The sequence below is a fragment of the Anas platyrhynchos genome, chromosome W, assembly GCF_047663525.1.
Source record: "Anas platyrhynchos isolate ZD024472 breed Pekin duck chromosome W, IASCAAS_PekinDuck_T2T, whole genome shotgun sequence".
In the NCBI taxonomy this organism is placed as follows: Eukaryota; Metazoa; Chordata; class Aves; order Anseriformes; family Anatidae; genus Anas; species Anas platyrhynchos.
Genome location: NC_092620.1, coordinates 158,445 through 174,769, shown reverse-complemented (window position 1 = coordinate 174,769; position 16,325 = coordinate 158,445).

The following is a 16,325-nucleotide window of genomic DNA, read 5'->3' as shown; positions in this document are numbered from 1 at the left end:
AGCTCCTGGGGACCCACAGTGAAATGGCGATGATGAGAGGGCAATATATCTGTGCAGATGCTGTCCCAGCTGCAGGAGGAGCCAATCGAAGCAGCAGGCACCTTTTTAGACGTTATCAGCACTTATCTCCCCTCCGACGCAGCCCAGCTCTCCAATGAACTTCTCCAGCGCTCTTCATGACCATATATGAGGGACGGCTCCGCTGCGGGTCTCACGTCACTGCGGTGGGACATCATCGTGGGGTAGGGCTGGGTGTGGGGGCAGATGGCTCTGACACCCCTTGCAGCCTGCTGTGGGAGCACGGAGCATCTCCTGAGCTGTAGCATCCAAGAGCCCAAGGTGCGATTGTCCGGCCGTCCCTGCGCCATGGGATCCAGGGGACTGGTCCTGCAGCAGGGCTGTGTCAGGCTGGGAAGGGACCAGTCCCTGCCCCTGCTACAGCCCCTGCTGTGCTGGCAGCAGCAGCTGGGAAAGGCCCTTGGGCAGGGCCAGAGCCCCATGATGGGGGTGCTGGCTGTCCCGTCCCTCCCCAGGGAGCCTCCTGTGGGGTCCCGGCAGCAGCCAGAGCTGGTCCAGGGCCTGCCCTGGCGGCAGAGCTGCAGCCCAGAGCCTCAGGCGTCTCCGTGGCTCTCAGCGTGTCACCCAGGGGCCGTTATTCCCCGCGGCGGGTCGGGAGCAGGAGCCTGCCTGCCACTGCAGGTGCACAAACCGCAGCCCACGTGACATGGCGCCCGGGCAGGAAGACGGTGGTTTCCTCCTGGCCCCGTGCCCAGGCATGGCCCTGCGGTGCCTCCCAGCCTCCTCACAGCTCCAAGCCTGGCAGGGTTCAGGAAGTGTTTGGATAATGCTCTCAGACATATAGTTTATTATATATATATATATATATATATATATATATATATATATATACAACACACATATATACATTTTATATTTTTAATAGAACACATTCTTATGAATATATACAATATATGTATTTTACTTATACATTATTATATTATATTTTTATATATTTTATTAGATTAAATATTATTATTATTTATTTAATTTATTATCATAGAGTTCATATTATGTAATATAAAATTACCGATATTATATTATAGATTATATTTTTATTTGATATGTATTTATATTACATAAAGTATTCCAGTATATTATACAGTATTATGTTATGTTATACAATATAATATATTATATTAATTATATATTTTATTTTATTTTATTTTATTTTATTTTATTTTATTTTATTTTATTTTATTTTATTTTATTTTATTTTATTTTATTTTTTTTTATTTTATTTTACATGTATTATACTTATGTAAAAGGTTTGTTTTTCATAAATATATACATTATATATTTTAATATTTTAATATATATTTAGAGTTTTTATAGTGTTTTAGATACATATATAATTTATTTTATTGTCTGGTGGCTGGAGTTTGACTCACTGATAATTGATTCTTTCCAACTCGGGCTATTTCATGATTCTGCCCAACACAGCTCCAGGTGATGCCGTAGCATATTCACCTGCCATGGGCCTTCTCCTGGCCTGCACCTGCTCCTGCCCTGTCAGCTACTCAGCCAAGAGTGGCATCACAAGTACATTCCCCAGGCATGGGTCTCCTTCCTGCCTGTCATCTTCTCAGGCAACAGTGCCCTCACAAGCTCTTACGAGAGCTGTGGGCCTGCTGCTAGACTGTCAGCCTCACAGGCACCACTGACCTGAGCACCACATAGACACCTGTATGGTTTCTGTTCCCAATGAAGTAGTGTGATGCACCAGTAGACAGGTGCCTGGGGTTTCTGTTGGATTTCAGGAATAATCAAGCATGGGGTGCCATCGCTGACATGACATCATAAGCTCCCAAAGACCCACACAAGCCATATGCTTATTCCTGGCATACTGGCTTCTCGCAGCTCCTAACACAGGCCATGTTTGCCCTCGGCCTGTCAGCGACTCAGGCACCACTGTTATCACAGGAATATTCACCTGCCATGGGCCTGCTCATGGCCTATCAGATCTTCAGCTGACAGTGACCTCATAAGCACAGATGATCTATTGGAAGATGTCAGTGTCCCTGTCCATGATGGGCGGTGGCTGCTCATGTTCAGCTGGCTGTTGACCAACATCCCCAGGTGCTTTTCTGTTGGGCTGCTTTCCAGCCACTCTTCCCCAAGCCTATGCTACTGCATGGGGTTGTTATGATCCAAGTGCAGAAGCATTGTTGAATGTCATGTGATTGGACTCAGTCCATCAATCTAGCCTTTCCACATCCCTCTGCAAAGCTTTCCTACCCTCAAGCAGACCAACTGTCCCACCTAACTTCTTGTCATCTGCAAATTACTGAGGGTTTACTTGATCCTCTCATTTGGATTGTAGATCTAAATATTAAATAAAACTGGACCCAATACCAAGCCCTGGGGAATGTCACTGATGACTAAACTGGACATCTGGACAACTGACATCAACTGGACTGAACTCCCTTCACTCCCTCACTCTTTGAGCACGGCCATTTAGAAAGTTCTTCAACCAGCAAACTGTACACTTGTCCAAGCCATGAGCGGCCAGATGGGTTGTCATTCTGCAGGGCTACTTCTGGTGAGGCTGAGTGCATACTAAGATGTAGCTCCTTCTTTTATGCTTTTTCTAATGCCCTGTTCTCAGTCCTTTCAAATCAAATAAGCATGAATTTGGTGCTTGTGATGAGCTGGTGCTCAGGTCATGTTCCAGTTACTTGCTATATTATGTATCATTGTCGTTGAGTTTGTACAGCACTGGCATTCTCACACTCCCTTTTATCTCTGTTTGCTTGAGTCTGTGTCGTGGTTCTGCTTGAGTGGGCAGCTGAGCTCCACCACAGCCACTCTCTCACTCCCCCTCCTCAAAGAGGAATGGGGAGAAAATATGTGAAAAGGGCTCAAGGATTGAGATAAGGACAAGAAAATCACGCAATAATTAGTGTAACGGGCAAACCAGACTCAGCATAAGAAGACAGATAGTAAGATTTATTGCTCATTACTAACAAGCTAAAGAAGTGAGAAACAAAGGAAAGAAACCAAAAGCACCTCCCCCCCCATCCACCCTCTTCCACCTCCTCCCCCCGAGCGGCGCAGGGGAACGGGGGAATGGGGGTTATGGTCAGTCTACAGCACTTCTTCTCTGCCGCTCCTTCTCGGTCACTCTCGTCCCCTGTGCTGTGGGATCCCACCCACGGGATGCAGTCCTTAACGAACTGATCTGGCATGGGCTTCCCACAGGCAGCAGCTCTTCCAGAACTGCTCCAGGTATGGGTCTGTACCACGGGGTCCATCCCTCAGGAGAAAACTGCTCCAACCTGACTCCCCTACGGGCAGCAGCTCCTGCCAGGTCACCTGCTCCTGCGTGGTCTCCTCTCCACGGGCTACAGGTCCGGCCCGGAATCTGCTCCGGCAGGTGGCAGCCTCCATCGGTGCAGGGCCACCTGCTCCACCGTGGTCTCCTCCACGGGCTGCAGCGTGGAACTCTGCTCCACCATGGTACTCCATGGGCTGCAGGGGGACATCCTGCTTCACCATGGTCCTCACCACAGGCCACAGGGGACTTCTGCTCCGGCACCTGGAGCACCTCTCCCCCTCCTTCTACACTGACCTTGGCACCTGCAAGGCTGTTTCTCACTCCCTTGACTCTCCCGGCTGCTGTGTGGCGCAGCGTTTTTTTCCCTGTCTTAAATCTGCTCTCACAGAGGCGCAAAACAACATGGCTTATTGGCTCAGATCTGGAAAACAATGGGGCCCTTCCCAAACATGGGGCGGCTTCTAGATCTTTCTCACAGAAACCACCCCTATGGCCCCCTGCTACCAAAACCTTGCCATGTAAACCCACTACAGTCTGCGGTGTCAATGGTAGTTCAGGAAGACTGGCAGGGGAGTGGCTTCAGGGGAAGCACGAGGTTGCTTCTGTCACAGTGGGACTTTGGTCTGCCTGCACAGTTCAGTGGCTCAAGCTGTGACACAGCCAGGAGTTCTACACTTCAAGGGAATCACAAAGGAAGTTCCTTCCTGAAGGGCGATGCCATCCTGAGTCCTGTCCTTGCCTGTGCAACATCTATCAAAGGGTCGATACAAGTTAGTCCTCAGAAGAAAGGCCCCATCACAAGGGGCTGCCTAGAGCTGGGCTCCTCTCCACAGTTCTGACCTGGAGTCTTCTCCTGCAGGGCCTCTCCCTGGACTGCATCCTCCTTCAGGCCACATCCAAATGCTCCCACATGGGGTCTTCCATCAGCTGCCATGTGGAGATCTGCTCCAACATGGTGCACCATGGGCTGCAGGGGAACTTCTGCTCTACCACCTGGAGCACTTCCACACCCTATTTCTTCATTGACCTTGGTGTCTGCAGGGTTGTTTCTCTCAGCTTCATGAGGCCAAACTGCTTCAGTTAAGTGACTAAACCAAAAGAATGCAGGATATGGGGATTAGGTGTTCAGGTTAGGCTTTAGGGATTAGATCTTGCCTTCCAGGGTTAGTGGTTGGGCAGAGTATTAGAGGGAGGCATGTTTACTTCTTTGGATTCTAGTCTGTGTCTAGTGTAGAGACTATGTTATGTTACGTTGGGATTTTCTTCAGGGCTCTGTTGAGGAATCATGTTAAGGCTGGAATTCAATGCTAGGGATGAAAGGCTGAGGAACAGCATGAGAAATGAGCTAAGAGTGTATGGTAAGGCCTTATGGATTTGGGACTTGGCTAACCCATGCCAGGTGAGGTTTGAGGTTGGGGTAAGAGTAGTGGATTCCTTGCAGAGAGAGGGATAGCATTTAGATGTAGGGGTAAGTAGGGCTTACAGTTACTGCTTCAAAATACTGCCAGGGCTTGACATGGATGTTTTCCTAGTAAATGTTGCAGCAGCACAGCCTTGCCTGAACCCCTCTCACCTCTTCCAGATCTTTCCTTTCTGTTAGCCAAGTCCCTCTTCTCTCCCCCAAATCTCCCACCTTTATTCTCTCAGCTTTCCCCTGGCCTCCCCAAAGGAGTCACCCTGTTGGGGGCAGCTTTCTGATGGCCTTTATGACCTCAGAGGCTCTGCCTCCCTGCTGTTGGCCAGCCAGCTTCTGGGACAGAAGTGACCTCACAGCCAGCATCCACAGGGCTACAAGGAGGTGTTGTGCTCAGCAGGCCTCTTTCCAGCCCATACAGGAATAGCCAGTGTAGGGGATGCCCTGCACAATCCCTCAGGTACCCTGTGGGCCGAGGAGCTCATGCTTCAGAACACCTGCCACATGTCTGGACTCACATTTCCCTGGGAGTTCTTCAGCTCCTTCAGGGCATCCTGAAGGAAATGACCAAGTCAATATGCAAAAAAATTATCAAGTACTGAGTGCACATGTTAGGGAAGTGTTCAAAACTCTCTGTGGTAGGTGAGAAAGTCTTCATGTCTAGATTTGTTTCATTCAAGTCCATTCCCAGGGCACATTGCCATTAAAAGGAAGGTGACCTTGAGTCACTGTCTGTCCCACAGTATATTCCTAGGGAATATCTTATGGAACTTCTGCTCACTGGTAGTCATCTCTCCATTCCCACATCTTGTGCACTGTCATATGGAGAATAAAGACATGGACTCCTGATACATTAATTCGATATCCCTCAGAGGAGGAAATATCAACCACTTGTGTGAGCTGTGGCAAGAGCCCAGTCTGAGAATGGTGGTTGCAAGGAGCTGTTGTACTGGGTCTGGCTGGAATGTTAACTTTCCCTGCAGCAGCCCATACAGTGCCGTACTCTGTACTTGTAGCTGGAACAGCAGTGTTAACACACCAGTGTTGTGTCTGCTGCTGAGCAGCAGTGGCACAGTATTGGGCCTTTCTCTAATCCTCCTAAGGGATGGGCAAAAAGTGAGGAGAGAAACATCACTAGGGCAGCTGACCTAAACCAATCAAAGGGATATTCCATACCATGTGATGTCACACTCAGCAATAAAAGGTGGAAACAGGAAGAAGAGGGGAGGGGTGGGCTCTCGTTGAGAAGACGTCGGTCCTCCTCTCAACACCGGCTGCGTGCGTTGATTCCTTGCTTCAAGGACGTGGTCAATCATCGTTCATTTGTGGGAAGTAGAGAGTAATTTCTTTCCTCTGCACTTCCATATAGCTTTCGTTTATTTTGTTTGTTTGTTTTCCTCCCTTCTTTTTATTTTCCCTTTTCCCCTCCCTTTTCCCCTTTCCCTTTTTATTTCCCCTTAGTTAAATTGTTTAGTTCATGGTAGTCTTTATTTAATTATTATAATTATTTCCCTTTAATTAAATTATCCTTATCTCAACCTGTGAGTTGTTTTTTGCTTTACTTCTCCCCCTCCTCATCTAAAGGAGGGGGAGTGAGAGAGCGGTTGTGGGGTTTAGCTGCCCAGCACAGTAAAACCACCACAGCTGTTCTGGGACCATTGCCCTGAGGCAGCATTTCCCAGAGTGTCCAGAGAACAGTGGTCCATCCCCTGCTCTGCTGGTCCTCCCTGTCTCACCCAGGAGGCCAGCTCAGCCCACACCCTCCCAAGCTGTCCACACCTCCATCTCCTATCCCCAACGCAGCCCAGCCCAGAAGAGCAGCCCATGCTGGGCAGACCCCAAAGCATCAAATGGAGAAGTGGAGGGCAGTAGCAGTATCTCTGCTGCTGCCATCTGCAGGAGATTCCCCTCCCACAGGCATCCTGCAGCCCCCCAGGCCAGCCCCAGTCCCCAGCACAGCACAGCACCACACTGCTGGCCCTGGGGCTCCTCAGGCAGCACCACTGCAAACACACAGCACCCTGCTCTTCTCCCAGGACACCCCATGTCCCACACAGCCTTGCCCCAGCCCAGCACGTCTGGGATGGTCTGAGCAGCCATTCCTGCAGCCCCTGCCCGTGCTGCCCATACCCCCCAGCTGCTGGTGCTGCTCCGTAGAGCAAGGGGGCTGTGGTGCACAGGGCCATGAGGGCACTCTGCAGGGCTGTGCTGGCCAGGCAGGGAGGCAGAGCCAGCTGGTGGGGGGCACTGGCACTGACTGCCTCCCACACAAGTGGTTCCTTGGCCATGGATAGCCGACACAGATAGCCAGACTTCTTCAGAGTCAGAGACTCATGGAATAGCCTGAGCTGGAAGGGACCCACAAGGATCATCGAGTCCAACTCACTTCCAATGTCAGGATATGTTTTGGGGTGATTCACTGTATTCAGTCTATGAAATTTCACCACAGGTATAACAACCAATTCAACAGAGAGCTTTCCCTATGCCTGCAGTGTTCCCTGGAGTTGCAGAGCTCTGCTTTTCCCACCCAGATTTAGCACCTCAGGGTGCCTCCACCTGGGACGTGCCCGTGCTCTATGGCCTCCATGTGCTATTGACTCCTGGGCACACACTGTCACTGCCGAGTGCTTGGGCTCTCCTGGCAGCTCCCTCTTTCCTCCTGAAAGAAGCCTGTCTGCCATTATCCCTCTCACCCACTGGGCACAGAGGCAGGAGAATTCACTGTCTCTGTGGGTGCTGTCCAAGAACAGGGAACAATCACAGGTGCACCCTGGCAGTGCTGCTGTGGCAGGACCCTTCTCCCCTCCACCTCTGCACTCTGCCATGTGTCCCTGAAGCTCCACCACAGGTCTACAAGGAAGGGCATCAGGCTGTGAGTCAATGCATGGTCCTTCCTTTTATTAAAACACACAGAAAGCCTGACCCACAATTTATACGAAGACTTGGAGTCACATGAGACAGGTACATACAGTGTAGGAAGGTATGACCAATGATATTTCTTTGCGGGAAACACTATGAGAAATAAAGCAAAGTAAAAAAGAAAAAAAAAAAAAGAAAAAAAAAGATTTTTGGGTATGTATACAGTTAACATTAAGAACACAGGCAGTTTATTCCTTCTGAAAAACCTCCATTCATCACTTTCCACATGGCTTCCTTCAGCTCCTGATTCCTCATGCTGTAGATGAGGGGGTTCACTGCTGGAGGCACCACCGAGTACAGAACTGCCAGCACAAGATTAAGGGAGGAGAAGGACATAGAGGGGGGTTTCAGGTAGGCAAAAAAGGCAGTGCTGATGAACAGGGAGACCACAGCCAGGTGAGGGAGACGTGGAAAAAGCTTTGTGCCGGCCCTGCTCAGAGGGGATCCTCAGCACGGTCCTGAAGATCTGCATGTAAGAAAGCACAAGGAAAACAAAACACCCAAAGGCTAAACACACACTAGGCACAATAAGCCCAACTTCTCTGAGGTAGGCATCAGAGCAGGAGAGCTTGAGGATCTGGGGAATTTCACAGAAGAACTGGTCCAGGGCATTGCCTTGGCAGAGGGGGAGGGAAAAGGTATTGGCAGTGTGCAGCACAGCATTGAGAAAGCCACTGCCCCAGGCAGCTGCTGCCATGTTGACACAAGTTTTGCTGGCCATTATGGTCCCATAGTGCAGGGGTTGGCAGATGGCAATGTAGTGGTCATAGGCCATGATGGTGAGAAGATAAAACTCTGCTGAGATGAAAAAGAAAAAGAATAAAACTTGTATAGCACATTCCGAGTAGGAGATGGTCCTGGTGTCCCACAGGGAATTGGCCATGGCTTTGGGAACAGTGGTGGAGATGGATCCCAGGTCGAGGAGGGTGAGGTTGAGGAGGAAGAAGTACATGGGGGTGTGGAGGTGGTGGTTGCAGGCTACGGTGGTGAAGATGAGGCCGTTGCCCAGGAGGGCAGCCAGGTAGATGCCCAGGAAGATCCCAAAGTGCAGGAGCTGCAGCTCGCATGTGTCTGCGAATGGCAGGAGGAGGAACTCTGTGGGGAAGCTGCTGTTGGACATTTGCTGCCTCAGAACATGGTTGGCTGTCCATGGAGGAAAAGACTGTGTCAACTTAGAAAAACTTCTCTGCACAAAACCTCATTTGTGTTTCACAGAAACCCTCTTCACAAAACGTACTGTCTATTCCCTATGAGCTCTCTTTCTTTCTGTCTAAGGGTGCCTAAGGGATCAGGTGGATCATCTGTGTGATCACCATGATTCAGTACTGTGCTACGGTATGTGGTAAAGTGCATTGCACACAGATCTCAGATGCCCACAGTCCAGAGGCATGCTCTTTGAGCTTCTTCTGCTTCTAATAACCTGACAACTTTTATCATCATTATCATCCCTATGATTCACCCTCATGGCAGGCATGAAAGCAGAGAGTCCAGAGAGTGCCTTCCCTTCAGGTAGCTCCTCCCTTGGACTTCCCTAACAAGAATCTCCCCACAAAATTCCCTGGGGGTGCTGTGGAGCTCTGAAGGAGCCTTCCCCAGGCAAGAGCCTTTGGGCACCAGCAGGACCCTGCCCTACCCTGTCCTGTAAGGGGACTCCTTCCACCTACAGCTTCTCCCCATAACACCCTGGGCATCTCCCCAGGCATTCTGAGTGCTGAGCCTGGCAGGCGGCAGAGGCCCTGCCCCGGCACACAGCCCTTGGGGCATGGCAGAAACCCTGCTCTGCACCACAGCCCTGGACACCCCTGCCTGCACCCTGGCTGCACAGCCTGCAGCTGGCCCTGTGAGAAGAAACCCTCATGTCCTCTCCCTCTGAGAGTTTGGGCAGGCAAGCCCTGCTCTAGAGTTTGTCATACTCCTCTGCAGTAGAGAAACTCTGAGAGTGCTCCTGAAAAATTCCATAGGCTGTGGGATTTGCCAGCAAATCTGGAGATGGAATCAGGAACAAGAGCTGCATGGCCCTGTAGCCACACACTTACCCTGTTCAGGGTTGTGAAGATTTCTCCTGCAGTGAGCTCTCAGCATCCCCCCTCCACACTGCCTTTAACATCTCCCTCCCTTCTCTCAGCCAACTTTGTCCCCTGCAGGCAGTGCCCCCAGCCCTGCTGCGCTGTGCAGAGGAGCTGCTCCTGGGCAGAGCTGTCTCTGCAGCGCTGCCCGCTTGCCAGGAGCTCCCCTTGGGCCCATGAGCCCGGCCCAGCTCAGCAGCACAGGGAGTGCTTGAAAAGTCCCTGGGCCTCCAAGGGAATCAACTTTGAAAAACACTAAAGTAATCATTTATGTTTCTTCCCTCCATTGTAGAGGGAGCACTGTCCTTTTTCATTTCAGAATAGGTATGATGTCCAAGGATCACCTTTCCATGTCCTGGTTTTGGGCAGAACACCCACCCAAGGATCTCCCTCCCCCTGCTCAGGGAAGGGTTTCAGCTGAGTCAAACCAGGCATCTCATACTTTGTTTGCAGTTCAGAGGCTAGAAGGGGGCTTATCTTCCTCTTCCATGCCTCACAGATGCTCACAGGAGTTGGGATTCCTCTTGCCTTGGTTCAGGTAGGCACAAACCAGGCAGCATGTAAGCTGCTTGTCTCAGCTCCCAGCACACTGAATGCAGACAGAGGCAAGAGGGAGGTATTCAGATGCAGACACCAGGTGATATTGGAGATGGCAGAGTGACATCTGAGTGACATTTGACGTGCCTAATTCCTCTGGGCCATAAACAGAGATTTTATTATTGCATGAACAATATAATATAACTGTAGCAATTGCTCAATAGCAAAAAAATTAAAAAAATAAAAGGCATGCTGTAACCTGGTTGCCATCACTGCAACTTGGTGGGACCACTCCCATGAGTGGAGTGCTGCAATGAATGGTTATGGGCTCTTCAGAAGAGACAGACAGAACAGAAGGGGTGGTGGTGTGGCTCTCTATATTAGGAAGTGTTTTGATGTTGCAGAACTTCAATCTGGGAATGATATTGTTGAGTCCCTATGGGTCAGGGTCAGAGGGAAGGCCAACAAGGCAAGCATCCTGGTGGGGATATCTTATTGACCACCAAACCACGATGAGGAGACAGATGAGGCATTCTACAAGCAGACTTCGAGCTGTTCAGGACACTGGTTGGCAGAGTCCCTTGGGAGGCAGTTCTGAAGGGCAGAGGAGTCCAGAAAGGCTGGACTCTCTTCAAGAAGGAAATCTTCAAGGCTCAGGAGCAGACTGTCCATCCTCACGTGCCCAAAGTCCAGCCAGTATGGAAGAAGAGAGAGCTGAACAGAGAGTTGTGACTAGAGCTTAGGAAGAAAAAGAGGGTTTAGGACCTTTGGAAAAGAGGGCAGGCCACTCAGGAGGACTATAAGGATGTCCTGGTTTCAGTTAGCACAGAATTAATTTTCTTCCTAGTAGCTGGTGGAATGCTGTGTTTTGGCTTAGGATGAGAAGAGTGCTGATAACACCCCGATGCTTTAATTGTTGCAGAGCAGTGCTTATACTAAGCCAAGGACATCTCAGCCTTTTGCTCTGTCCTGCCAACGGGCAGGCTGGGGGTGCAGTAAGAGCTGGGAGGGGACAGACCCAGGACAGGTGACCCAAACTAGCCAAAGGGGTATTCCATACCATCTGACGTCATGCTAAACAATATATAGGGGTGGCTAGCTGGGGGGAAGGGGCCGGACTGCTCGGGGTTAGGCTGGGCATCGGTCAGCGAGTGGTGAGCAATTGCATTGTGCATCACTTGTTTGTACATACTATTATTACTTTCCTATTATCACCATTGTATTATTATTGTTATTATTTTTACTATTATTTTGTTATTATTATTTTCCTGTCTTATTAAACTGTCTTTATCTCAACTCACGGGCTTCACTTTCCATTTCTCTCCCCCGTCCCAGAGAGGGAGGGGGGAGGGTGAGCGAACGGCTGCGTGGTGTTTAGCTGCCAGCCGGGTTAAACCACGACAGCCTTTTTGGCACCCAACGTGGGGCTCGAAAGGTTGAGATAATGGCAGATCTGACCAGAGTGTGTTAAACTAAAATTGGTGTAAGGATTAGACTTGCTTAATAGTCACTTGTCATGATGCTGATTGCTTTAATCTCAACTCTGCTGCGCCTGTTTTCCAAATTGAGTATTATAGTACATTATTTTCCGTATTTGCTCTCTGTCGTGTTGTTTATCCTCTCCGGGCCCTGGTTTCAGATCATTATGGTGCTGTGTGTTGTAGCAATGGCTTATGAGACGATGAAATATGTGGTCATGACTCTAACTTGTTATTTGTATTCAGTAACATCGTCGACTCTGTACTTTGGAAACTGTATCTTGGAAACTATTAGCAATTATACCTATTGTTTTTTTCCATTAGGGAGTCAATCTGTGGAGGGGAAAGGGGAGGATATTTTTCCTTACTTGCTTACTCTCCCTTTCTCCTTCACCACCCCTGTATCCTCCTGGGTCACTCTGCCTTCCTCCTTCACCACCCTCTTATCCCCTGAGCTTGTCACAATAGCTCTCCAAGATATTGAATATTTCTGGAATACTCAGAGTACCATAGTCTTGTTGTTCTGCCTCATGAATGCACTTCAGGTTCTGCTTAAAGTTAAACAACTACTTGGGAAGCTCTTCCGGAGATGTGCCCAGAGGCAGGATAGTTGTGGGTGGCAGGGAGTATGGGCGGATATGGGCAGGCATCTAGAGCAGTTGGCACCCCCAGTGTGTTGGAAATTCACCCCTGAACAATGGCAAAATCCTCAAAAACTGGCAGAATGCTTGAAAAAAAGGTGTCATGATTCTGGCAGTTCTAAAGTAACACAAATCATTGTAACGTGCTGGGGCCTGGCTCATGCCTATCGAGCTGCCATTGATACTGCTATCAACTTAGTGACAGACCCTGCGGCCACTCCAAGCCCTGTGACAGATCCAACGGCCACTGTGACCCCTACGGTGGACTCGGCAGCCGCTCCAGATCCGGTTCCTGCAGCCGCTCCAGATCCGGTTCCTGCAGCCGCTCCAGTCCCAGCTCCTGCAGCCGCTCCAGATCCGGTTCCTGCAGCCGCTCCAGATCCGGTTCCTGCAGCTGCTCCAGCCCCAGCTCCTGCAGCCGCTCCAGTCCCAGCTCCTGCAGCTGCTCCAGTCCCAGCTCCCGCAGCCGCTCCAGTCCCAGCTCCTGCAGCCGCTCCAGTTCCAGCTCCTGCAGCCGCTCCAGCTCCAGCTCCTGCAGCCGCTCCAGTTCCAGCTCCTGCAGCCGCTCCAGTCCCAGCTCCTGCAGCCGCTCCAGTTCCAGCTCCTGCAGCTGCTCCAGCTCCAGCTCCTGCAGCCGCTCCAGTCCCAGCTCCTGCAGCCGCTCCAGCTCCAGCTCCTGCAGCCGCTCCAGCTCCAGCTCCTGCAGCCGCTCCAGCTCCAGCTCCTACTGCTGCTCCAGTCCTAGCTCCTGCAACTGCTCCAGCTCCTGCAGCCGCTCCAGCTCCTGTGGCCGTGTCAGAGAAACGAGCTGTAGCAGTGCAAGTTGACCCTGCAGAGGGTATTCCAATCCCTGTAACGGGGTCAGAGAAACGAGCTGTAGCAGTGCAAGCTGCCCCTGCAGAGGGTGTTCCAACCTCTGTGGCAGACCCTGTAACAAAGTCAGAGAAACGAGCAGTAGCAGTGCAAGCTGCCCCTGTAGAGAAGGTGAAAATATGGTATAGAAATTCAAGTCGTTTAGAACGCAGAGAGTCTTCTGCCAATCCAGGTAAAGCTTCTGCCAAAACTAAGTATAGAGATGACGAAGATGATGACGACGCTGGGCCATCAAGGATTCAGGAGGAGGAAGATGAGGATGCCGAAAGAGCAACAGTAACTACCCGAAGCCTAAACGAGCGCGAGCTACGAGATGTGCGAAAAGATTTTGGTCGCTGTATAGGTGAGCAGCTTGTCACCTGGCTGCTCCGGTGCTGGGACTCTGGAGCCAATTGTGTGGAATTAGACGGCAGGGAAGCCAGACGGTTGGGATCCCTTGCTCGAGACGCCGGCATTGACAAAGCAATTGCAGATGGAGCACAACCCACCAGCCTCTGGAGGCGTCTCCTCTCAGCTGTGAGGGAAAGGTATCCCTTCAAGGAAGATATTTTATGTCTACCAGGCAAGTGGACCACTATGGAGAAGGGAATCCAGTACTTGAGGGAATTAGCCGTACGGGAAGTGATTTATGAGGATCCAGACCAGAGACAAACATCCAAAGATCCAGATGAAGTCAAGTGTACACGACCCATGTGGCGGAAGTTTGTACGGAGTGCACCATCATCATATGCCAGCTCATTGGCAGTAATGGCCTGGAAAGAGGATGAGGAACCCACAGTAGATGAAGCGGCTAAACAACTCCGGCAGTACGAAGAAAGTCTCTCCTCTTCCTTACAGGCCTGCGTCTCAGCTGTGGAGAAACTTTCTGAAAAGTTTCACCAACTTGAAGAGAATCTATTGTCCTCCCCACCTGAACCAACCAGTGTCCAACGACCAAAAGAGAACACTTGGGAGAAACTTTCTGAAAAGGTTCACCAACTTGAAGAGAGATTATTCTCCTCTGCACCTGCACAAAGCAGTGTCTCAGCTGTCAGGGGTAGGCGTTCACCCACACAAGGAAGACGATATGGTGGGTACTCACCCCGTGCCACCCTGTGGTTTTACTTACGAGACCATGGAGAGGACATGAGAAAATGGGATGGAAAATCTACCGCGACCCTAGAGGCACGGGTACGTGAGTTGCAAAAGAAAACAATCAGGAAAAAAGGATTCTCCGAAAAGTTTGCTGCTCCAACTTCCAGCAGACAATCCTTCAAACACAGAAACGAAGAAGATTCTGACCAGGATTAGGGGGGCCCTGCCTCCAGCCAGGGGGAGGAAAGGGACAATCGAGTTTATTGGACTGTGTGGATTCGATGGCCTGGCACATCACGCGCACAGAAGTATAAGGCTTTAGTAGACACCGGTGCACAATGTACTATAATGCCATCGAGCTATAAAGGACCAGAGCCCATCTATATTTGTGGAGTGACAGGAGGATCTCAGCAGTTGACTGTATTGGAGGCTGAAGTGAGTCTGACTGGGAATGAGTGGGAAAAGCACCGTATTGTGACTGGCCCGGATGCTCCATGTATCCTTGGCATAGACTATCTTAGAAGAGGATATTGCAAGGACCCAAAAGGGTTCCGGTGGGCTTTTGGTATAGCTGCCTTAGAGACAGAGGGCATTAAACAATTATCTACCTTGCCTGGTCTCTCAGAGGACCCCTCTGTTGTGGGGTTGCTGAGGGTCGAAGAACAGCAAGTGCCAATCGCTACCACAACTGTGCACCGGCGGCAATATCGCACTAACCGAGACTCCCTGATTCCCATCCATAAGCTAATTCGTCAATTGGAGAGCCAAGGAGTGATCAGTAAGACCCATTCACCTTTCAATAGCCCCATATGGCCAGTGCGAAAGTCTAATGGCGAGTGGAGACTAACAGTGGACTATCGTGGCCTGAACGAAGTCACGCCACCACTGAGTGCTGCAGTGCCGGACATGCTGGAACTTCAGTATGAACTTGAATCGAGGGCAGCCAAGTGGTACGCCACAATTGATATCGCTAATGCATTTTTCTCCATCCCTCTAGCAGCAGAGTGCAGGCCACAATTTGCCTTCACTTGGAGGGGAGTCCAATATACTTGGAATAGGCTGCCCCAGGGGTGGAAACACAGCCCTACCATTTGCCATGGACTGATCCAGTCTGCGCTAGAGCAGGGGGAAGCTCCTGAACACCTGCAGTACATCGATGACATTATTGTGTGGGGTGACACAGCAGAGGAAGTTTTCGAAAAAGGGAAGAAAATAGTCCAAATCCTTCTGAAAGCCGGTTTTGCCATAAAACAGAATAAAGTCAAAGGACCTGCACGAGAGATCCAGTTTTTAGGAATAAAATGGCAAGATGGACGTCGTCAAATCCCAATGGATGTGATCAACAAAATAACAGCTATGTCTCCACCAACTAACAAAAAAGAAACACAGACTTTCCTAGGTGTTGTGGGGTTTTGGAGAATGCACATCCCAAATTACAGTCTGATTGTAAACCCGCTCTACCAAGTAACCCGTAAGAAGAATGAGTTTGAATGGGGCCCTGAACAACGACAAGCCTTTGAACAAATCAAGCAGGAAATAGTCCATGCAGTAGCCCTTGGGCCAGTTCGAACAGGACCAGATGTAAAGAATGTGCTCTACACTGCAGCCGGGGAGAACGGCCCCACCTGGAGCCTCTGGCAGAAAGAACCTGGGGAAACTCGAGGTCGGCCCCTGGGGTTTTGGAGTCGGGGATACAGAGGATCTGAGGCCCGCTATACTCCAACTGAAAAGGAGATATTGGCAGCATATGAAGGAGTTCGATCTGCTTCGGAGGTGGTCGGTACTGAAGCGCAGCTCCTCCTAGCACCCCGATTGCCGGTACTAGGCTGGATGTTCAAGGGAAGGGTCCCCTCTACGCATCATGCAACTGATGCTACATGGAGCAAGTGGGTTGCACTGATTACTCAGCGGGCTCGAATAGGAAACCCCAGTCGCCCAGGAATATTGGAAGTGATCATGGACTGGCCAGAAGGCAAATACTTTGGGATA